Source organism: Periplaneta americana, chromosome 15 (genome assembly GCF_040183065.1).
Source record: "Periplaneta americana isolate PAMFEO1 chromosome 15, P.americana_PAMFEO1_priV1, whole genome shotgun sequence".
In the NCBI taxonomy this organism is placed as follows: Eukaryota; Metazoa; Arthropoda; class Insecta; order Blattodea; family Blattidae; genus Periplaneta; species Periplaneta americana.
Genome location: NC_091131.1, coordinates 88,019,271 through 88,044,866, shown reverse-complemented (window position 1 = coordinate 88,044,866; position 25,596 = coordinate 88,019,271). Strand labels below are relative to the sequence as shown.

General features: G+C 37.0%; 1 non-coding gene across 1 annotated transcript; it reads right to left on the bottom strand.

The window, feature by feature from the left end:
- Positions 1-22,070: 22,070 nt before the first annotated feature.
- TRNAN-GUU (transfer RNA asparagine (anticodon GUU)) lies at positions 22,071-22,143 on the bottom strand. The gene has a single exon. It is a non-coding gene; the product is annotated as a tRNA-Asn (tRNA).
- Between the last annotated feature and the right edge of the window lie 3,453 nt (positions 22,144-25,596).

Below are 25,596 nucleotides of genomic sequence, written 5' to 3'. Positions count from 1 at the left end.
TCGTCATTCAATAATTAGTTTTCAACCCATGGTCTTCTAACAAAAAAACATTGTTTTAGCCTGTTGTATCATCCCTACAAGTTTGGGCATTGAATTTCGATACACCCTGTAGCATCAAATTTTAATGTATATATGCTAGTTGAATACAGAATAATAAATCATGACATTTAAGCTTGACTTGGCACGTTGTTTTATTTTAGTTCTTCTTTGTTTGATGTAGGCTAATCTGTTATTTTTGTCTGAAATATGTTTTGTGCAATCATTCAGTCATTTCTTATTATTTATGTGAATTTTTGTTCATTTAGTATATTGATTAAAATAATTGTGTGTCCAGAATATAACAAAAACAAATATTATTGCAATACTGATAAGAAAATATGGTACGGATGTCATATCATTTAGCAACATTGTGTTATTCTACCGCACAGGATTAGATCGTTTTTGTACTTCAAATGCCACCGTAATGAAAAACAGCAATAATTATGAAAGCACATTACATACATTACATACATAAGTGTTCTGCCTCAGAGCAGGTCTTTCAGTGCAAACCCAGCATTCTCCAATCTTTACTATTTTCTGCCTTCCTCTTAGTCTCCGCATGTGATCCATACGCATATCTTATTGTCGTCTATCATTTGATATCTTCTTCTGCCCCGAACTCTTTTCCCGTTCACCATTCCTTCCAGTGATAAAAGACTATAATAAACAGTAATTATAAATTTTCTTCCAAATGTACATGTATACACAGTCAAATGACTGTCCTGTGTTGTCCTTAGTTGTGGCCAAGTGTCGTGTGGATCACACGGCCAGGCAGCTCAACTGTTTATAAATGGTTTACAACTTCACAAGGGTAGTGTGCACCGAGTCGAGTTTAATTTTCTTTTAGTGTAAATCGTCTTCTACTCACATAAAATAACACTTGAAGTCACATGAAAGAATTTACGTTAAAATACTGAAACGAAAATCCATTTTTATGATCTCTGAAAACCTTCTAATGTAAAAGCAGCAAATTTGATGGAACATTAAAATCGCATTTTCTGCGCTTTATCTTGGTTGTAGTAACAAGAGGGGAGCTGTGCATTTTGGTCGCTGCATTTGAATGGAAGTAAATGATTTCCTACTTCATGCAAATCATGCCGTTTCAGAAGTAACAACGAACTGTAATTATTAATGTCACAGTAATGCAAAATTATGCTATAATTGATAAGTATACTGCTAACCGAAAGTCTGTAGCATCAGCAGTCCACATTGCAGACAGAATCTAAAACTATGCCTGTAGTGAGAACAGGTTTGTAGCGCATTGCCGTTTGTTCTGGCATCATGTGCGTCACCTATATTATAATTACCACGAATGATGATGATGATGATGATGATGATGACAACAACAATAATAATAATAATAATAATAATAATAATATCAAGAATTTTTCTTATTGAATTGTGCCGTCCTTACTCCAGAGAAATATTTTGAATAAGATAATTAGGAATTCTTAAGTTATGTGGAAGAATTGCGTTTACAACAAAGAGAAAACACAACACAAGGAATATACATACAATAAAATTCTTATAGAAGAAAAATACCGTACTATCACCGTCTGGTATATACAGTCACGAAGCTTGAGTTGTGAGGGTGCTAGGAACAATAGACTGTGCCGGTACTATTTCGCATTGTCTGTAATGAGGCGATATTAGCGATCTCAGTGGTTAGCAACTATATATGGATGCATATTTACTACGTATTGAGCTTCGTGACTGTATATACTAGACTGTGGTACTACTGTTATTCTGGAAAGTTCTTGACATTTATTCTTCAGAATCAGAAGATAGTGCAGCATTTAGCCTTCTCTTTCCGAAGTAGATTACTTAGGAAACGATATGGGCCTACTTCTTATAAAATTCACTTTACTTATGAGACTTATGCTGCAGACCATTTCTGTCATCTTCAAAAACATAGTACAGTATACACTTTTCACCCCTATTTACTATTAAATCTCTTGCATTCACACGTTTATTTTATATTTCTAAATGCCCAAAAGTACCAAATTTCCAATTCCTAGACCATACGGTTATATTCTGAAGCTGTTACGCAACTCTAGTCTTATATCATATAGCTTCATCTTCCAAGTAGGAAACTCTTTTCTCAGAAAGAAAAATAATTTCAACTTTCCTACTTCAGTGCGTCTTTTAAATAATATTCCCTGAGAAACACAGCGTAACATTTCCATTGGCATTTTGTCCCCAGAACGTCCATTCCAGCAGAATAATTTCTCAGACGTCAAATAAGAGCTTTATTTCAGTAAAGGAAGACTTAAATACAAAAAATAATGTTAAAAATTGTTCAATCTTATGACGTCAATTTAATATTAACAAAGTAGAATTCAATTTTGGTAATGCATATTTTTTCTTTTTTTCTTTTTGCTTCATTATGCTTGTTTTGTCAAATGATAGTGCATGAATGCATGTATGTTTTAAGATTTGATAGTGCATGAAAATCCGGGTTCTAGTCATTAGGCATTATGAAACTTTAGCGCAACTAACACTATCTCGAACTGGGAATCATAGCACATCTAACTATTTCGGACGGGAATCATGGCACATCTAACACTAACACTGGTTGGAAGTCGTGGCGCACCTAGCACTATGTCGGAGGTCAGTTGAAGTGACCGTGGCACATCTCGGTGTCTCCTGACTCGCGATGTTATAGAATGGTAGGATATACTTTCGGAGGCAACATAATTGGTCCAGTCCACACCTGTGGAGTAACGGTCAGCGCGTCTGGCCGCGAAACCAGGTGGCCCGGGTTCGAAACCCGGTCGGGGCAAGTTACCTGATTGAGGTTTTTCCCGGGGTTTTCCCTCAACCCAATACGAGCAAATGCTGGGTAACTTTCGGACCCTGGACTCATTTCACCGGCATTATCACCTTCATTTCGTTCAGACGCTAAATAACCTAGATGTTGATACAGCGTCGTAAAATAACCCAATAAAATAAAATAATTGGTCCACGTCACACAATAGAATGGCCTGCTCGATCGCCTGATTTTTCTCCCAATGATTTTCTTCTCTGTGAACAAATGAAATCAAATATCTATAGCGAGAGATCATTTCATCGCTTGAAAAATGAAATAAAAGCGGAATTAAAAAAGGTATGAATCATGTACAGAAGTGGCAAAAAAACCGGATCGACCCTTGTAGCTGATTTCAGAGCCTTGTTCACTCCAGAGCACGAGACTGGTAACTAAGACTTTCGTGGTTCGAATCCTGCCTGAGAAGAATACTTTTTTTGTTCCTTATTCAAATTTATTCCCAATGCTTTTCGATTGCAGCAATATTTTACTACTTAATTAACTTATTATTCCCAGAACATGAATTTTACCAGCAACCAAAAAGTATTGGGAATAAATTTGAATAAGGAACAAAAAAGTATCCTTCCCAGGCAGGATTCGAACCACGAAAGTCTTAGTTACCAGTCTATCGTGCTCTGGAGTGAACAAGGCTACGAAATCAGCTACAAGGGTCGGTCCGCTTTTTTTTTGCCACTACTGTACATCTATTTGAACAATAATTGCAACTCATCATGAAATATGTAAACATTCTTATTTTCATTGCTACTCTGTAAGAAAAATAATTCATTATGATATAACATTCATTTGATTCCATTTTAGTATTTTGGAAGGCTGGCTGCATCCGAAACTACTTTGTTTGAAACACATATCACGTAATTTCAGTTACCAAGGCCTACTGTATTGATATTAATATTTTTCATTAAGGTTCGTTGTAATTGCTTGTTAATTTTTAATACACTCGTTATCAAATACGGGAAGTCAAACAATTTCCTTGTGTAACTAATCACATATATGTTTCTTTACTTTCGATTTCAGATGAAAATTACGTTTCATTTGTGGATTATAATTTTTTCACTCTGAAATTCAATGTTATATTGCGAAATTAGTTGAAGTCGCTTCATTCATTCCAACACATCACTCTAAAATTGTCGTGCATGTTTATCAATTGGATTAATAAGATCTACTTTCGGCTGTTTCTGATTCTCACAGGGTCCGAGTTCGATTACCGGTCTGGACGTGATGGGATTTGTAATGCAAAAAGCAGATGTTGCAGATGTTTTTATGAAGATACTTCTGTATTCCACTAATACACTCCGATTCCCACTCATGTCATAATTCTATCATCGGCAATAGTACTTTAAAATAGGTTGTTGTGAAGTTTTGGGGATAATATGGATTTCTGGGGATGAGACCTGACTCTGCAAGAGCTGAAGCAGATTGACCCCTTTGCCACCATCGGTTTACAAATGCCACCCAGGCCATCTGTTGGACTGGAACAATCATTCCATACACGGTGCACAATGATTAGCCAATGTGAGCCTACGTGCATGCAACCATCCAGGATTCCGTTCATGGAAAACCACCCAGCCAAATTGGTCTTGCTTGTAAAATTCTGGAAAGAATTTTCCGTACATTTTGCTTAATACAGGATGTTTCTGGGCTGGTGTTACAAACTTTCAGGGATGATGGGGAAGGGCACATGTATCAATTTGAGATAAGGAACCCTGGTCCGGAAATGACTGAGTTGAAAGTTGTAAGCAAAAATATTTGTGTGGAAATGGAATTGTAATTTTGCACCACGTGCCCTCCTTCCCTTAACCTTTGGAACAGTCGTGAAAAAATGGTATGGGCCGGATGTCTCCTACGTGGGTACTTGTCCCGAAACAATCTGTGAGTTTGTTTACTGTTCCCATTGGCTCATCCGTATTCGAAAATCATGTCTGCATATTCCGCTCTCGTGTACTCCTCCATTTCACTAGGACTGATCGACTGGACACTGCAACTTGTACACATAGGTACACTGCTGTCTACAGACGTGCATATCAGGACCGACCATATCCGTTACACATTACGCTATCTGTATTGCTTTAGTGTAGTTTCCTGTCCCCACCCCTCAGACAGCGCACTGAATGGAATACTGTAAGTAGGCAACGTAAACGTCAGGTGAATACAGTATGTGTAAGATGTACAGGTAAATACACATAAATAAGGTGTACAGAGAAATAAAATTATTTCATTTCCACACAACTATCTGTGCTTGTAACTTTCGACTCAGTCATTTCCGGACCATCATCTCAAATTGATACATGTGCCCTTCCCCATCATCCCTGAAAGTTTGTAACACTAGCCCGGAAACAGCCTGTATAATCAGATACTTAATGCCACTACTACTTGTGCGATTATCTGGCGTGAATGAAATAGATGATAGCGAGAAGGCATTTTGTCAAAATAATTTTCAGAATTCACTATACAAATTTGACAGTGATTTTCGGTCAATATCATCTGATTATCTATAAATTGAAGAGTACAGGAGAAAAACCTGATGTCACGTTTTACTGTTATTACAGGAGAGCAAGTTAAAAGTTTCAAGACTCATTACATTGTATTCTCTTTAAGTTATCATTCTTCAAATTTCTTTGGACTAATGAGGTGTTATTCTGTACAGTTAAACTACACAAATCTACACTACCTGAGCTTTACATAACATCTAAAGCAGACAATAGATAATTTTGGACTTATGAAGTTTTTCCCCTGTGCTCTTCAATTATAATGTACCGTTATTTCATTCATCATTAGTCCTATGTTTCAGCATTTCTCTTTTGTTTTAAGTTTCCAAACGTTATTGAACAAATATTTTAAAAAGTTTATGGAATAAAAATTATCCTTCTCGTAAACCTTTCGTTACTTTAAATTCATTTGACTCTTTCGTTCGTATTTTAACTTTTAGTATTTAATTTTTGCAAAACTCTTTTGAACCTTTTATTAATATTAATAATAATAATAATAATAATAATAATAATAATAGTCGTCATCATCATCATTATCATCGTACCCTCTAAAACTTCCCATAGCTTTACTTTATCAATAAGACACTGTGCGTAAACTTGTTATAAATTAATAAGACTAAATAGAGGTAAATTAAAAACCATCTGCTTTTCAACAATGTTTCAAACAAAAACTATGGTTACTGTTGATTTACCAGTTCTGACGTCAGTGCGTTCTTCATATTCCATATTTTGGGATTATTGGTCTAAAAAGTACATTAATATTTTCCCATATAACTCACTAAATACATCAGATCCTGTCAGTCCTCTATAAATTTAGCATTAGTCCTTTTTTCCTTTTTTCTTAATATTACTGATATATGGCCCACCTTCCAATCTTGAGGAATGCCATTAGAAATTTATTTGAAAAATATATTAAATCAAATAATTTGTGCTATAGATAAGTGATTCTGCCGGTATTATTCCCTTACCACTGTTCATTTATTTTTTTTTTTAATTTTCAAAGATTTAATCATCAATTCTCCTATGTGAATGTCAATTTTTCCTTCATCTAAATTTTTATCCTCACTTTATCTTCACACTTCCTAAATTCACATGTATTTTTTTAAAACCACTCTGTCTCTGATTTTTTTAAATTCAAAAAATTTTATTGAATATTCTTAAGGATTCATTCCAAATATTACATTACCATTTATATTTTTGCCATTGATGATTCTATTGGGTTTGCATTTCTCTGTTTTTTTTTTTGCTAAAAAAATTCCTGTATTTAATCTTTTTGTCTTTCTAAATTATTCTGTAGTGCCTTTATTCTGGATCTTTATGGCCACCCTCATTGAGAGCAGATTATTTTGTTAAAAATTAATATATATTTATATTTATGTCTCTTTCTGTAAGAATATCTTTGAAGTATGTTTCCCATTTGTTTATAACACTATATTGAATTATCGGTTATTCTTTGTTTTCACCTCTTAAACTTATTAATATATCTTTTTTTATAATGGCAAATAAAAGTGAGGAAAAGCTAAGAAATTGATTTCTTATGTACACCGACGAATACCTCTTTATAGGAAAGAATCCGTAACGAGAGAATGAAGGAACTTAAGAGAACTTACACAACAAATAGGCTATACGTAGTTGAGAGTGTGGAAAGGAAACAGATTGGATAAGTTAATATGAGCGTGTTCAATGCATGAACGACAACGGATTGCCAGAAGCTGTCATGAATTATATTCAAAGGAAATCAGAAAATGAGGTCGACCTAGAAAAAAATGGCAGTTAGGAATCAGTGAGCTATGGCTTATCGGAGAGTACAAGGATGGAAAATGGAGACCGAAAGTCTTGTCATTCGGGAGCCGGAAGACGATGAGAGTCGTTATAAACCAGGTCATCATCATCAGCACCATAAATAATTCCTTTGATAGCTCAGACTGGAACTCCGGCTTACCATTACGCGAACTAGGGTTCGACCTCCGGCGCTGACTAAGTAGAGCTGTGTGGCTAAAATCAGAAGATAAGATAATTCTTCCGGGCGTTCTCCCACTACCCTCAGCATTACAAATGCAACTTCATCAACATTCGCCATTTCATTCTATCCTTAACTTAATTCCATGTCAAAAAATACGAATTCAGGGTAATGTATATAACAATATGAGCTTCGATGATGCAGAAATGAAATGACCAGCCAGACTACCGCTTCTTCATAAGCCGTTCATAATTATTGAAGGGCTTAGTGCAAGATGGAAATTCACAAAATTTCATTTCTTCTGTATACATATGAAGAAAAATTAGTCGCAATTAAATGTCTCTCCTCAGAAATGTGGTAAAATAGAATTACTCCTCTTTTGCACCAAATCCTTCAATTGTGCACCGTCACCAGACGGACAAGATCAATGAGTGATACCCGCTTCACCATGGAGTGTTCCCGGTGCTAGACAATTAGCAGCTTTACTTTAAAATTCTCTCCGCACCCGAAGGATGTTTATGGTGCAAATATGAGACCATTTACGTGGCGTCCGCTAGCATTCACAGTGATATCTAGTGACCGCTAGTAACCTTCACGAGTCAAGTGTACGATATATGCGAGATTTGAAATTCTACGAGTAATATTGCCCTACCATATCACTTCTACCTCACGGGCATTGTGAGCATGAAAGACCTAACTAATTAGTTTACATACAGAGGCACTTTCATTTGCTCCTTCTTTGCTACTAACAAAAATAAAAGTATTGAAACGTAGATTTTTATCTGATAGTAGTAGAAGTAGTAGTAGTAGTAGTAGTAGTAGTAGTAGTTTATTTAACGACGCTTTAAACCAGCGGTCCTCAGCACACAGCATCCTCGGGCTAGCATTTTTTATCCGCGGAGCAGTGTTGCCAAATGGACGGAAATTCCGTCAAAACTGGCGGAATTTCAACATAGCGGACGAGAAAAGAATGACTTTGACAGGTGACGGATTTTCTGGCGGAAATTACGATTTAAATCGTCTTTCGACTTTTTTTTTTTTTTAGATCCTGTCATTTTGATTGTTTAATTTTTGGGCGATTTTACTTTTTCTTTGAACAGCCCTGCCTGTACCGTACCATGTTAAAGAATCCCGTTTCAGATTTCCTCGTAATCAAGTCAGAGGTTGACGAATTATTATTTTGATCAAGATTGGTAAGTGAGTTATGTTAAAATTTTCTTTTTATTTCTATATAAATATATTGAGTCGATCTATTTATTTTGACGGATTCTGACGGATTTCCAGATGTTAGACTGACGGGGATACAATTTATGTGTTGGCAACACTGCCGCGGAGAAGACACTGCACTATGGTGCATTCGTAGCTGCTGGCGGGTATGCTCTCTACCTCTTCCTGCTGCACGACGGTGTACAACACGTTGCTCCGCTTACCCTTTACCCATTTCAGCGAGTGCTGACGACCACTGCTTTAAACTATGGAAGTTATTCAGCTTCGAAATTCAAGTTAGCCAGGAATGGTCGGCGATATTTTTTACAGCCTACTTTCACGAAGAGTTCTTTTATGTGCAGTAAATCTATGATACGCAACTCATAGCTCTACTTCCCTCCCAGAAGGAGCCATGTTAAGAATAATATACTTCTTTAAAATCAACTATCGGATTTGAACTCTCGAACCTCTAATTCGACAGTCAGCATACTGTAGTAATCGCCAGATCAATAATCTTTCCAGAACCAGAACGCTACATTAGAATATTCGGTTCTAACGTCGAAATAGGGACATTTTAAGTGCTATTACTGTATATTCCTCTTCTTTTTCCCACAGGAACGTAATACATAAAAGGTTGTGTCTGTGGCTCAGCATTAGTACGCTAGTCTTCCACCAAGACGACCTGGTCATAATAGAAATTGTGCTGAACAAAAAAATTGGAATATTTTTCTCGAGATGCTCCCGTTTCCCTCTTTCATTTCACCAATAACATATCTCTTGGCTGAAGTAGGATAGGCACCTGTTAGCATCGGATTCACGATTTGTCGCAAGCCGCATGAATGACTTGTATTATAGTTGCGTATTTAGATGCACTATGGGCCAGAGTGCTTGCGAGCATGGATCCCTCCCTGTTCGCACCCATGGAACGTAAATCCAAGCTAACACGTAAAATGAAATGAAATTTGAATTTAACAATACAGAGTAGAAGTGGAATAACCCTGCAGATTTTCTGAGCGAATAGCTCATGTTGTATGTAACAAAAAAGTGTAATATTATATTGACGGAATGTTCATAGTTTTCTCAGAAAAAAAAGTTTTTCCCAAATGTTTAACACCTTCTTATTCGGTAACTATTGCGAGTAGGATCGTGATTTTTGTACATGTCGATAGAAATCTAATAAAGAATAATTTATTCCTCTGGCGTATTTCCGTAGCGTGGACGATTTTCGTGTAAATTTAATTTATAAAAGCACTAATTTCAAGCCAATAAATGATACAAACAGATTGCAACGTTGTAGCCAGAGACGAAGAGGTTCACCTCTGCCCTGAGTTCGTTGACCCCTTACATCTGTGTTACGAGAAGAAAGAGCAGTGTATTAGCGGCGATGTTGCTAGACTGTTACAACTTCCAACATAATTTTCTAATTAACCGTAATATAAACTACCTACCAAAAAGTAATTGGGCACCGTTTTTGCCCCTTTAGAACCTCGTGGTACCACCTCTTATTGCTATAACAGCAGCCACCCTGTTAGGCTTGCTCTCCACTAGTTTGGGTAGGATATCCACTGGAATGCGTCGCCATTTCTCTTTCAACATGGCACTCAGTTGGACAATGGAAGTTGGCCTCATGTTTCGGCGGCTACTATGCAGTGGTATGCAGATAATAATGTTCACCGGTTGGACTGGCCTGCACAGAGTCCCGATCTCAATCCCACTGAGCACCTTTGGGATGAATTTCACCGGCGATTGAGGTCTCGGGAGATGCGGCCAATTTCCATTGTCCAACTGAGTGCCATGTTGCAAGAGGAATGGCGACGCATTCCAGTGGATATCCTACACAAATAGTGGAGAGCATGCCTGACAGGGTGGCTGCTGTTATAGCGACAAGAGGTGGTACCACGAGGTTCTAAAGGGACAAAAACAGTGCCCAATTACTTTTTGGGAGATAGTATAGGTTTCCTATTCATTTACGTGTATCCTATTGTCCCTTTCAATCTGCAGGGTTATTTCTCTTCCACCCTATATAAGGGATAGATTACTTATGGAAATAGGAACATAGAGCTATTTACTATTCTTCAAAATGGAAAAAGAACTTCCAAGCAAAATTTCTAATTTCCTACAGTCGACGGTAGAGTAATAGTGAGGTAAAGATAGGATTACTATTTGTGCTTCCATATTATTTACTCTTTAAAACATCCATTCCCATCTATATCAGGTTCAAACTAGCGAACATTTGATGCAATTGCAAATATGACAACCACTGCAATACTGAACACGCCCGACAGATACATGAATACTGTAATCCTTGTCACACTGTATGGATTCGAGCACAACACAGGTGATGAAATACCGGTACGAAGCGGAATAAAAATTACCCTTGGCTGAAGCACAGATGATGCTTTCCTTTCGCATGCGGGAACATACCCTGGCTGTTGTCCAGAGTTGAATAACATGTAATTTAACGCTAGGCTCCAGCTCATTTAACTCACAACAGAGTCCTGTTCCTTGTTAAACGGCGCCTCCCGCATTCGACAAGATGCTGCGTTCAATGGCACAGAAATTTCCTTCCAATTCCAGTGAATGTGATGACCAGGACGCAGGATGTCTTCCCTCCAAGTCTGTCTGCCAGAGTTGTTCCGGACAGTAAACTGAGGAGACCTCACCTCAACAACAATAATTATATAATTACCTTTCGAAAAATTAACTTTTTAGACCGGTTTCCAAATAATTAAGGCCGTGACATCGGTATATTTGTATTAGTTTCAGATCGATTGAAGGTGAACACGAGATGACGGACGTGTTTCAAGTACAGGCAGCGGAAGCGTATTTGACACACGCCTAAGCAAGCACTTTCCGTGTTTTGTATACGATTATTGCTTATTATAAAATCAAGACAAACATTAATCAAAGTCTATAATCAGTTACATGAACAAAGCCATTTACAACACACAATAGAAACAGGAACTCAACAAGAGTAAAAACGGGCTATTTATATACCCACACATTCTAAACACGCGACATGACCACATATGTTTGCGTTGCACTTATTTATGAACAAATGAAAGTCAGAAATGAAATAATTTTACAAATATACACGCGGCACTTATGAAGTATTAATTAGGCTATTCAGTATGATACTGGTACACACTTTCATTGCTTAATTACATATTGTCGACCTTAGTGGCGCAGTCGGTAGAGTGCTGGCCTTTTGTGTCCAAGATTGCGGGTTCGATCCCGGCCCAGGTCGATGGCATGCGACAGGCTCATATTAGTATATTTACTGGCATGTAAAAGAATTCCTGCGCGACAAAATTCCGGTACACCGGCGACGTTGATATAACCTCGGCAGTTGCGAACGTCGCTAAATAAAACATAATTTAAATTTAAAATTACATATTCGCGTTAGCTACGATAATGTATATTTAAACTTTATTTGGTCCATATAAAATACTAAATTTTACTACTTTTTTTTCAATGTAACATAATCGTATTTTTAAGAATGTTGTCGTAAAAGACCAGTATTTCCCCTGGACCAAGAATAACATACAAGTGGAGTAAAAATGAGGATTTTACCATGGAGCTCACTGGAGCTGTTCATTTGATAGATTAACCGAGTCATTTCACAGAGTGTCATGAAATGACGTGCCTGTGCTCATCATTTACCCACATTTGTTTCCTGTGTTTCTTGACCTAATATTTATGTAATTTACCATGTTAATTTTAATTCGTTCTTATTTACGTAAGTAATGGTGCATAATGGGACCAACACAAAAAATTATTTTTGTACACAATCCACGCTATAATCATATTGATTTGGAGTGATTTATTAATGAATAGGCTATAGCTATTCGGGATTAATTTAGAAAAATGTTAAACTAATTATCCTTGCACCAAAAACGGATGCTCCCTGGACCAAATAGTCGTATTTTAATTATTGTGTTATTACTTTATAATTTCATTTGGTATTATATGACGTTATGACTGAGATACCTATTGTTAATTGTTTTTATTTATAACAGTACCCTTTCCTTGCTACGTTCCTATCCTACAGTGTGTAGTTAAGAATCTAACTTGGTTTAAGCAGTCTGGTGTTACATCGACTTTAACACCACGGCTTGGAAATGTTTGTCGCCGCTAGCTCCCTACGCTGCTTCAGAGAACACAACATACGTATTCAAACCTCGCGCGTGCCCAGCAGGTCAAACGCATCAGACTCCCATTGGAGGCGGTGACTCCCCCCCCCCCGCCTCTTTAACTCTCTCTAGCTCGTTCATATGTGCATCGAAGGATGTAATATTACAGATTTCACCATATTTTAAGATGCTCTTTCGAATGATTAATTTAAAAAGTGACATAACTGTACAGCTTGATTCAGGGATTTTGGCCCCTGTAAAAATTAAATAGATACACTAAGAGCGATTCCTCATCACTACTGGCGGGCTGGGTCACACAGGTCAGGCCGCGAAATCATAATACTCAACACTTCCTTCTTATCATGTCGCGGTACACCCCGTTTTAAAAACACAATATTCTTCCAAACGTCCCGTTACTAACCACGACGTCTGTTGACTAAATAATTTCATAATGACATATTTTCTTGACATGGAGTGTCCCTCAGCTACGAGCATAGATATTTTTAATCTTCCTCTTCCCCTCCTATGCACATTTGTGATTAAATTTCTTTCTTATGACGCAACACACAACTCGCTCACTAGCCAAACAACCAAGGACAGGGGCCAACAACATTGAATTGAGCTGTACTTTCGCTGCCAATGGCTCTGTAACCATTGAATGTTATGTGACCCTGAAAGCGTATCCTGTCCTTGTGGATAGTATTTGTACTTCACTATCTCTGAATTTAGGAACCCCAACTCGCTTGGATTTGAACCCCTGCAGAAAGTGAATGCACTAGCTGACGGTGTGTCGCAGCATAACAGCAGGATTTACTGTATTACCATGCAACGTGCAACGCTGCAGTGTAGCAGGCAGGCCCAGACGGCTGGACGCGGTTAATACACAGCAGATGGGCAGGTACAACTGCGCAATGCTGATGTTTAATTGTGGAGCTGGTAGCAAAGATCCCAGGGGTCGTGGAGTAAAGGACAATAGATTGTACACTATAGGGAATGTAACTACTGCTAGAATGAGTATAAAGGCTAGCTGTAGGTTGTGGGGGTGGAGGTGAACTTTAATACGAGGGAAACCCCTTACGTGATGCTATGTAGGGGAAAATGGGGCAAATTCGGCATGTCAAATATGTTCTTGTTTACAACCATTGCTTAGAAAATGTTCACTCGGAAAGCATCAATATCAGCAGCATCATCATTACTTTTGTGTCTTATGACCAGTTATACTCTCTATTTTCGCTTCTGTCTTTCACAATCTTTTATTAAGATTAATGTCGATATTAATTTTTTGGACGATTATGCCTTTTTCCCCCCACTGTCGTTAAGTTGACAATACCGCACGTTCTCTGATTGCTATAAAAACAAAAGAAATCACATCGTTGTTATAATTACGTATAACACTAATGCGTTAATAGAAACAATATCACAGTTTTGAGCATAGAGAACTCTGACCACAAGCTACTTGGAGACTTTAATAGGCCTATATTACTCCTTAATACAAAATAACCAAATAATTTTTTTATAATTTATAACTTTTAACATTTATCACACTTTTCCCATTCAACTTTTTTTTCTCTTGTACTACTCGATGTTCAGTTCAAAGTGTGTCATGGCTCACTGTATGCCGTCACGTGGCTAGCCGACGAGCCTAGAGAATTCAATCTTCCTACACTTCCTCAGAGGTGTATTACTTATCTGCCAGAGAAGTTGCCTAGCAAGTACGGCGTTCATTCTGAAGAGTACCTACTTACCGATACGTACGGTAATGCCGGTAGTGGCAGGAATGTGAACTGTTTCGAAACATGTGCCGAGGTGAGTTTTTTCTTACTGTCGGGATATGGGGAAAGGGTTAAAACGATTACTTACGTATTTGTTGACATTAACTTCGACGGTCAACATGGACACAGAACATTTTATTTGTATTGTGGAATGTTGCCGTACGCAACCGATGATAATAAATACGTACGACTTGGCAGCACAAAACACAGTTCGAAAGAGGTTATGGTAGCACACAGACCGTACAGACCGCCATCTGTTGCTATGACGTTCAAGTTATACCGTACACGTTCTCAAGTTCGGATTGAACGCCTAGATTAATAGGCAACTTCTCTGACACAAAAACTGAAACTCGCTTCAAATCGCTGACTCATCAACAGTGACGTCATGACACACTTTGAAATGAACACCCAGTAGAAGCGACCCGAAGACTTACACTGTAGCCTGAGTCTTATTGTGCTTACCACTCCTATTCTGTGAATGATTGGGTAGCAGAACGGCCGCGCTCTTGTACAAGTACAGCAAGCCGCACCGTGAACTTAACCAGGGCTATTGCATGGATGATGATGATGATGATGATGATGATGATGATGATGATGATGATGATGTTGATGATATGTGAATTAATGATGGCGAAATGAGTCCGAGGTCCAACGCCGAAAATTACTCAGAAATTCTGCTTCAATTGGTTGAGGGAAACCCCCGTAAAGCCCCAACCAGGTAACTTGTCCCAACCAGGATTTGAACCCGGGTCCACTCGTTTCACGGTCAGACGTGCTAACCTTTACTCCACAGCGGTGGACTATTCAACCACTTAACAAATACTCCACACACATTTTCATATCTTCTTTTAGACTTTTCCAGCATTAACTTCCCGCAACCGATCCTCCACGCTTCTTCAATCTCATCGACTAAATCCAATTCTTCTGCCATAATCATTAAAATATTACAAAACGTCTAAATATACTAAATTGATCAAATTATTACAAATTTAAATACCAAAAACAACTATGCTGTTTACATTGAAACAAAATAACCTACATACTACCTTGGCAACGACGTTTAAAACTTTCTTATAGGAGAAATTTTTTACTTATCAAACAAATTTATACAATATTCAAAACTGAAAAGAAATTTATTTAAATAATATGCAATATAAATGCGTTAAGTGGGCAACAGAATTTCGTTTTTCATGGCCTGCGTTGGGGTTGACTTTATGTATTTAGTTATTCACTTATTTAATTTACTGTATATCATGATCAAAAAGACAACTACTTCATCATCGTAGTCTGTACTAGATATTAAAAAATGTTGAAGTTTTCGTATGTTGAAACTCATTTCACCATTTTAGCTTACATTTTTCACAAGTTAATTCTTCTCCTTTTCATGCACTTTGCGAATTAGGTGAATCGCTGGTTCCGATTTCACAGCAAATCTTCACATATTTTTCTTTGTCTTTCTACGTCTCGATGGTCTACATTGAAATGGGAATTCAGAGAATCTTGTTTGTATGTACCGTTCAGTCTACATTTTGTTTGTTTCCAGTTAATACGGTACTGTTGAATTTTATCGTTTATTTAAAATACTTGTAATCATTTATTATATCTTAATTTTTGTGCATCCTTTGATTTTTCTCAGTAACTTAATTTACACTCTCACTCAAAAGCGAGGTACAGCTTTTTTTTCACAAAATTTCAGCCTTTTCTTGTTTTGATGTGTAATTTCTACTAGGACTTACAGTCTACTAATAAGATAAACGAAAGGATTTTATGGAACTGAAATTCGACTTCGGTAGCCATGAAAATACGTCATATCCGATAAAATTACAATTGAACGAGTCCATTTCTATACACAACGGAGTCCTAATTGGAAGAGTTCATTATAATCAACGGGGGACTGCAATATGCAAGGGGCAATCAAGTTTCCGGACTGCCCTTGAATGTATACAACACACAGGACATAGAAAATGGAGAAGTTATCTAGAACTAGAGAAACGCCTGGAAGAAAGAGACAGAACATCATCGAAATGATAGCCGTCCAAATCTTGGATTTAAAATATCGGCATCCTAATCAATGTAAATGAACAAAAAAGAAAATGTAAATTAATATTACAAAAATACATAATGAAATTTTAAAAAAGAATATTCTGCGACAAGATGTGGTAGCTATCAAAACGATAAAAATTTATTGAAAATAAATAATATACAATGAATATTATACTTGATGTATCACTTGAAAGGAAGGGAAGAAGACTAGCCATAAAACGTATATGAGAGATTTCAGGAAAAATCCCAGTAGATCCTTGACATATTTGCAAAAAATCAAGTGTAGAAGCTCAGTTCTTAAAGACAGTCTGACGCTGTTTCACAGACTGACTCAACAGGCATGGAAGCAATGATCTTCAGTGACACGCGCTTGTATGTTTAACGATACAATAAATGCAAGTGCAGTTCGGAAATGTATTTATCGTACCTCGTATTTTAAAAATTATGTTATTCAGTTGTGTGACATATACTCGAAAGAGTCCTGTGAATAAACATGCGTAACTTACAAAGAGAAGAATGTGGAAATGGAACGAAAACAAACAGACAACGGCAAAAAAATATACTTCTGGAAGTGAAATAAAAACATGTTCCAAAAAACCTAGTAAATTGTATTTATCTCAGTTCCATTATCCTAATTCCTGCACAAACGCTACACACAATCACATGGATTTCCTCAAGTTTCCTAACACATATTCATATGAACGACTCAGTGCCAAAGTTGCCTAAACAACAGGTATTGAAGTCTAAACTTGGGTGTCTTTTTTTTTTAATTATGTGCTCTCAAATGAAAATTATTTCTCCTTTATCATAATCTAATATTTATGTAGTACATGTACTTTGCCACACACAGAAATGATGATTTGCAGTCATTCTGTGCAGAAGTCAGAGGCTTCAAAATAAGTGGATTATATAACTCTGGCACTGTACTACTCATATAACCTTAACAATGCCTTGGTGAAAGTATAATGAGTCCATCGATTACTCAAAACCCGTGCCTACTAATAACTTTACTGACAAATATCCACGATTTCCACACATTAAAGCTGCACACCTATACCGTTCTGCAGACCAGTGGAAGGTATGCGAGATATTACCGTGAGTAATTATTGTAGTATACAATATATAAAAGATTATTACCTGCAGACCATTATTGAAGCTATACACATCAAACAGATATAATAGTCTCTCAAAGTACAGTCTCCAACCAGACTTATTCTAAAAAGATGGTATCAAAATAATTCCTATAAACAACTGCGTCTTGTCTCTGATTGAGATTGTGGCTGATATGTACACATATTATCAGGCAATATATCTCACTTGATGATATGTGTCAGAGGAAGAACAAATTGTCTGTATGCATCTGAAGTCTGATTAGTGTAATATGTAGCCAATCGGCGATGAATGCAATGGAGGGGGTAAGAAACTAGCCACCCTACCCAATTATCTCCTGGCCTAGTTGCCTCATAAGTGGTGGTTGTTAGTATCACTTGTGAGGTTCAGATCTGTCTTAGTACAGTTGACTAAACAACAACAATTGAGTCATGTGTCAATCTTTCCCCGTCCTCCCCTATCCCTGTGAGAGGAATATTGTGCGCTCTACGAGAGAAGAGAGAGAGAGAGGAGGAAGAGGGGGAGAGAGAGAGAGAGAGAAGGACTGAATGCCATTTTCATTTGCAGCAGTACAGTTAGGAAAAGTCCTTTAGGAAATTCTTGCCCTATGCACCTATTCTACTTGTAACTTAATTAGGTTTCTTCTTGCTTTGTTTTCATACGCATTCTCTTATTACATCTTTTTGTTGCAATGGCTAATATTAAATTTGAAACTGCACGAATCGCCCGCTCAAACACTCCGCCTCCCCTGCCCAGATGAAACGTTTTTCCACTGTTCAATATGAACCAGACGAAATCAGAATCAACTGTTATATTGAGGTGCAAGTGCTGCAGGAAATTCTGATGATAAAATGGAAAAGCAATTTTGGTTATGTTGTAGTGGTAGTAGTCATCTCTACACTTTTAGTGATGGTAATAGTAGTGGTCTTAGTCTTTTTTATCATTATCACAATCGTCTACATTTTCATTATCACAAAAAGAACAGACATGACTACTTGCTCCCGTTCCATATACTTCCTCATCTTAATTTTTATATCCTTGTATTATGTTTTTCTTTCTCTTTTGCTTTGCTACGTCATCTTCAGTTTGGCAGTTTAGTTATTTTGCCTGTTCCTGCATATATTACTTTATTCTATCGATTTCATAAACTTGTAACAGCGTTAATTATTCCATCTATTTTACGTAATCTGTAACTACTACCAATCAACAACTTAATTTTCCATTATAACACACTCTTGAGTTCTGCTTAGATTACTGAGAAAGTCTAGCCCACGTCTACATGCAAGGTGCAATCAATATGTTTCCGAACTACATTTGTATTTATTGTACCGTTAACCATACAAGCGCGTATAACTGAATATCACTGATTCCAGGATTGCTGAGTTAGTCTCAAATAGCGTCTGATTGTATTTAAGAACTAAATTTCTACATGTGATTTTGTGCAAATATGGCAAGGAAACCTCCCGTACTTTCCTGGAATCCCCTTATAGCTAGTCTTCTTCTCTACCTTTCAAGTGATGCGTCTAGTATGGATTCCAGGAGTTTCCCCGGTTCTAATATAACTTCTCCGTTTCCTTTATCTTGCGTTTTTATACATTCAGGACAGTCCGAAAAAATGATTGCCCTTTGTATAAATGACAGCAAACATACATACAAATGTATAAAAATTGCTTAAACTGTATAAAAATTGTTTAAAGGCTATTTGCAAACAACGGAAGATGTTTTTAAACAAGTGTCCGTGTTGAATAATTATTCAAGTCTGCTTCACAGGGAGCTTATATCTGAAAGCCAGATTTGCATAATATATACGTCACTGTAGGTACGTTACAGAAAACAACAATTCAAGTCACACAGAGTTTGTGTGCACTCAAAGTAGGATTTCTGGCGCCTTGTCAACCCACTTGAGTTGTGTGGATATAAAGGAAAAAATTGGGACGGTGTCTGGTGTAGTTTCTGGATAACTCAGTCGGTAGAGCATTCGTGCGCTAAGGGAAGGGTCCCGGGATCGATCCCAGCGCCGGAACAATTTTTCCCTGGAAATTATTCAAGTTTGCTTCACAGGGAGCTTATACCTGAAAGCCAGATTTTCACAAGTGTCCTTGCTTTTCTGTATTTCAAATAGTATGGAAAACACGTACCATTGGACACGAAAACATATAAGTCTGGACGTGTTTTCGGGAAGATGTTTAGTTCCAGTTCGCATCTTGGAGTAGCTTCTATTGCGTGCGGGTCGTTACTTTTTCCAATCAACACTGTCATTCATTGAGAACTTATATTCTACTCCATGATTGTAAGATGTGTAGAATGAATACAAAATTTCTGAACGTAGCTTCAACATGTAAGGGACACTAGGACTATATGTCAGTATTGCATCCTCTTTAACTTTCTCTATATCTCTAAATTACATTTTTAAATGTTCAAAATGTTTTCATGTGCGTGTAATTTGCACCAAATTTAATGAAAATATTCGTACTTATCCATGCACACACATATATATATATGTGTGTGTGTGTATATATATATATATATATATATATATATATATATATATATATAGTCCACGCCAGTGGAGTAACAGGTAGTGCGTCTGGCCGCGAAATCAGGTGGGTGGCCCGGGTTCGATTCCTGGTCGGGGCAAGTTACCTAGTTGAGATTTTTTCCGGGATTTTCCCTCAACCCAATATGAGAAAATGCTGGATAACTTTTCGGTGCTGGACCCCGGACTTATTTCACCGGCATTATCACCTTCATCTCATTCAGACGCTAAATAACCTAAGATGTTGATAAAGCGTCGTAAAATAACCTACTAAAATTATATATACTGTGTATATAAATATATATATATATAATGAAATCTAATGGTGAGAAGTGTATCGAAAATTAGGAGCTAAAAGATATTAAGTATATCAAAAATATTAAAAACTAAATGACTGACTTTCAAATTGCCCCTTAAGATATCAAATTTGCCCCACAAATATTAATCGAGTTGAAATTCATGAGGTAAATTGGATAATGGCATTACACTTTTATATTTTCAAATGCTGTTTTAATAATTTGGTAATTCTTGATGAATAATTTAGTCATTAATATTTCTTTTATGTTTTTTGTTTATGTTTTCTATATCTGGTTTATTTTATTGGGGTAATCTACGCAACACTAAATCGATTCTTCACATTCCACTTCCTACTACCATTTATCGTAATAGCAGCTGTAATAGTACATTTATTATTTCTTCATCAAACAGGATCAAATAACTCCTAAACATTCCCTAAGAAAAAAAAATGGTTTATTTAACGTCGCTTGCAAGTGCAGAAGTTATATCAGGGTCACCGGTGTGCCGGAATTTTGTCCCGCTTTTATATTCCAGCTAAATCTACTGACATGAGCCTGTCGCATTTAAACATACTTAAATGGGCCGGGATCGAGCCCGAATGTAAGTTTCCTCCCACCTATTAAATAAAAGAATAAAATTCTTATTTTTGGAGTAATTGGTCAGAAAGTTTGAAATTATTCGAATTACCCCGAAGAACCCTATTATTACTATTATTATTATTATTATTATTATTATTACTATTATCACCATTATCACCATCATCGTCATCCCGAAGAGGAGGTGTATAAAAATTCTCAAAGAAGCTGCTATGAAAACAGTTCTGCACGACATGCGACAGCGCAAAATTCTCCAGAGCTCTTACTGTACTGTATGGCGTCCTCTCTGGAGTGTGATATTTGCAGATTTCAAGTTCGTAGTCTGTAATCGTCACCGATGTCCCATGATGAACTGACGGATAATAGTCACAGGGGATTTAGCAAGGCGAGCCTCGGAACCAATCATATCGGATTCCGATAAAGCGATGGAGTTCCGGGTGGGCGGAACATCTATAATTAATCTTCTTTGCTGATGTATTACCAGCTCCCATTAATTGTGGATGTTATTTCCGGCCGCACTTTTGACATCCAATGTTATAAATATGTAAACTGTAAAGCTACACCAGTTGTGACGTTATTAATATTATATCGAAACCTGCGACAGTTAATTACTGTCATTAATTTGTACATCATACCTCTATAAACTTTTTACAAAAAATATTACACAAATATTAATTATTAATTCTAGGGTGGTAATTATGACATAGACCTAGAATGTCACACGAAGTCAATTTTTAATTTTTTATGGATTTCTTTCTGTTTTCTACCTTTATTAGTTTCACGGGCAGGGCATGGTTGCGCCCCACGGTCAGGTAAGATGCAACAGATATAAAAGGGTCCCTGTTTTGTGGGCATAGTTGCGCCCCTTTCTCATCAGGTAGAGAAAAGAGGCATAGCATAATTGCGCCCCGATGAAATATTAAGACATACCATGAAAGACTGTTTTTTAAACCACGTGATCGAGGAATTCAGAAACGGTAAAATAGACAAATACATTATGCAAATCTAATCATTCAGGTGAAGCTCCCTGTAAAGCAGATTTGAATAATTTCAAGGGGAAAATTGTTCCCGGGCCGGGGATCGATCCCGGGACCTCTGGTTGAACGTACCAGCGCTCTACCAACTGAGCTACCCGGGAACTCCACCCGACACCGTCTCAACTTTTCCCTTTATATCCACACAACTCGCGTGGGCTGACGAAACGCCAGAGACCCACATCGAGTGCACACAATCTCTGTGTGACTTGGAATTGTGGTTTTCTGTTAAAGTACACAGTGACGTATATATTATGCAAATCTAATCATTCAGGTAAAGCTCCCTGTAAAGCAGATTTGAATAATTTCAAATGAAAAATTGTTCCGGGGCCGGGGATCGATCCCGGGACCTCTGGTTGAACGTACTAGCGCTCTACCAACTGAGCTACCCGGGAACTCCACCCGACATGTTCTTAAAAAATTCAGCTACCAGTAAAATATTTTTAAGTAATTTATTTATTTTATGACAATCACTTCTGTGTGTACTATGCCCTCTCCATTATGCTACCTGATTTCAATGCAGCTACCACTATAATATTTTTAAGTAATTTATTTATTTTATCATAATCACTTTCGTGTGTATTATGCCCATCGGGACGCAACTATGCCATGTCTATTCTGGTACCTGATTTCTTCGGAGCGTAATTATGCCATGTCCATTCTGCTACCTGATTTCTTCGGGGCGCAACTATGCCATGTCTAGGCCTCCCAATTCATCGCGGGGCGCAACTGTGAAATACCTAGTTTTACTTCCCCTGTAGACCACTGCGGTATACGGGAGGGAGGATAACTGAGAAGCAACGTTTGAAAATGTGTTTTCTCCGTTCTTAAGAAACTGAACATGTAGCAATCTTTCTACATTCTATGAACGCAGAATTCAAATCTGCAACGATAGGAAACAAAATGAGCTCCTCTCATCTCGATACGATGTTAAAGAGGACGTGTTGGTCGGAGTAGACCGGATTTTTTCACTTCACGAAAAAAATACTAAGATAGAGAAAACTCATTTTGAAGTGAAATTTTTAATATTGTCTGTGAATCGACACTACACATCTGCATATTTCGGACCTCCCTGGGTATGGGAATGGCAAATGCAGGCCCACCGCAGTGACAATCACCCAGTCCCGTAGACAGATGATATATTCCATTGCCTACGCCGAGAATCGAAATACGGACCGCTTGGATAAAGCAGCGTGTATGCTACCTCAGAGCCACAGCGGCGGACTGATGGATAGATATTTCAAATTATTTATGTACAGTAGTGGCAAAAAAACCGGACCGACTCTTGTAGCTGATTTCGGAGCTTGTTCACTCCAGAACAAAATAGACTGGTAACTAAGACTTTTGTGGTTCGAATCCTGCCTGCGAAGGAGATATTTTTTGTTCCTTATTCAAATTTATTCCCAATACTTTTCGATTGCAGCGATTAAATTATTATTCCCAGAACATGAATTTTACCAGTAATGAAAAAGTATTGGGAATAAATTTGAATAAGGAACTAAAATAAATTTTCGTTCCCGGGCAGGATTCGAACCAAGAAAGTCTTAGTTACCAGTCTATCATGTTCTGGAGTGAACAAGGCTCTGAAATCAGCTACAAGGGTCGGTCTGGTTTTTTTTTTTTTTTTTTTTTTGCCAGTACTGTACGTATTTTTATGTTCGACCATGCCGAAATGTAGTAATTATACACCTGGTAGCAGTCCTTTAATGCATGTCATTAAAGTACAGGTCTTCAGCCGATCACAAGTCAGATTTGTACCGTTATATCGATTATTCTCGGATATGCAATCGACAGACAATTAGCGAAAAGTCACGGAGGCTGGAAATCCAATACTGTCGCAGAAGGTTATGTTCTGTTACTATAATAATTAGCGTTAATTGTAAATAATATTAAAATAAATTCAATTTGTCATCTCGTTTTTCAATTCTAAATCATTTTCCAGGTTATATCAGACTAATGTTCATACTTATTCTGTGCCAAGGTCAATGACATTCGGCCTCGGAAAAAATCAATACTTTCGCGTCTGCGCACATCTCACAATTCAGGTCAGTTCGCACATAACCATAAAAAGACCTAATTTTCAGTACTTTCAAGTTAGAAATATGGTCGATCATAATTACTACCATTATAGGCTCGTTGCATAATGTACTATTAAATTGTGTATTATTTTTGAAAATTATTTTCATAATTTGCAATTATAAAGGTGTTCGTCATTATTTAGAACAGTAACTGTAAAGCCTTGTACGAATTATACGAATAATTAGTCGACTAATTCACTATTCTACTAGTCGCTCTGATGATAATGATCACCACCATTTCCACTACCATTATCATATATTCTTCACAATATTAGACCAGGGGCCTGTTTCTCAAAACTCACGGACTAGTAATACTAGTCTGTACAGTAGTAATAATAGTTTGTTTTACAAGTCTGTGTTTCTAGAAACTACAAGGGTAAAGTAGTAGTTACCAGTTCACAGACTAGTAATATTGGTCGATTTCACCCGTTCCTAAGAGATTCTGTTTCTCAAAATGCTAATCTAGTTGATTATACTAGTATTCCACAGGAATATTCCTACAAGACTCTAAAGACTGGTGATTTCTATATTATCAGTTACCAGTGGCAATCTTTCTCAGATAATCAAACAAAATGTTGTAGTTATTTTTTTAATAAGTGGTTTAGTGATTCCGATTGAAGTAGTAAAGAAGTTGTTGTGAGAAGAGCTAAAACTATATCGAGAAAGAACAATTATTATTCCTTTACGGGAGCATTGTTTAAATATAATGAATGGTTTAAATAAAGTGCTGAAAAGCTTGGAGAGTTGTTCAATATAGTGGGACCTGCCATAACAAGACAAACAAATAGAAGTCATGCATTATCAGCAAAGCTTCAAATACAAATTGCTCTACAAATTGGGATGTTGATTATTTCCAATGCCATCTGGTTTTTCTGCCCTAGACCAGCAACACATGCAGAATTTTTTTCCTAATAATCTGATACCAATTCATCAACAGCAGTAATTTTTGCTGGCTCTCCTCCTCCACTGCCAGTTCTTCTGATATTGTCAACTTTAGCCTACAAATTAAATACAAAACGACACTAATTTACGAATAGATCAAACGTAAAACTGAAAAAAAAATTAGCGAATTTTTCAAGTCATAAGTAGCATTCATGTCGCCAGTAGACCCACTAGCTACATAATGTGTTCATATTATGATACTGTGAACTTGAATTGGTACTCGTCAAAGTTGCTTTCTTAATGTTGGGCCAGTAAGTGTCCCTAACGTATGCATAATCTTTGTTCTGAGGTATCAGTTCCATAGCCTCACATATTACAAATTTTTTTGTCCATTCGTTTACTTTATCATTTTTTGTTACTATGCTTGAAAAAGCACCAAATAATATATCATTTGATTCATTAATCATATTGAGTATAGTTAATTTGCTTTCAATTGATGGAATTTCAAGAAAAGAGAGAAGTAAGAACCAAAACACAAACAACTTAGCCTTCTAAACTCAAATAACAATACCTACCAATGGCTATAAACAAATGAAC